The 437-nt window shown below is 39.8% G+C and overlaps 1 protein-coding gene across 1 annotated transcript in view; it reads right to left on the bottom strand.

Moving 5' to 3' along the window:
- LOC107698511 (utrophin) overlaps positions 1–437 on the bottom strand; it is a 275,871-nt gene that overhangs the window by 106,829 nt on the left and 168,605 nt on the right. The window lies entirely within an intron of this gene.

Raw genomic sequence — 437 nt, forward strand, 5'->3', positions numbered from 1 at the left:
CTTCATGTCAGGAGAGAAATGACGCTTTGCGCGCACACACACACACACACACACACACACACACACACACAGCTACTCAAATTGACAATAGAAGTGAAACACAGCTCCATCTGCCCTTACTAAGTGACTCATGATTGATGGTTTTCAAGTGACCTCAACACTTGAACTTGAGGCGTGTGTGTTTGTGTGTGTGTATTGGTATATATGGTTTATGAGGACACAAATGTGTATAATGACATGGGTACTACAATGTAAACATGGTTTATGAGGGCACTTCCTGTGTCCCTGTAAAACAAAAGGCTTAAAAAAAACATACAAAACAGTGTTTTATGAAATTCAAAAATTGCCAGTAGTTTTCTGTAAGGGGTAGGTTTAGGGCGATAGAAAATACAGTTTGTACAGTATAAAAACCATTACGCCTATGGAGAGTCCCCGTA

This window comes from Sinocyclocheilus anshuiensis, unplaced genomic scaffold (assembly GCF_001515605.1).
Source record: "Sinocyclocheilus anshuiensis isolate Anshui unplaced genomic scaffold, SAMN03320099.WGS_v1.1 scaffold1830, whole genome shotgun sequence".
Lineage (NCBI taxonomy): Eukaryota > Metazoa > Chordata > Actinopteri > Cypriniformes > Cyprinidae > Sinocyclocheilus > Sinocyclocheilus anshuiensis.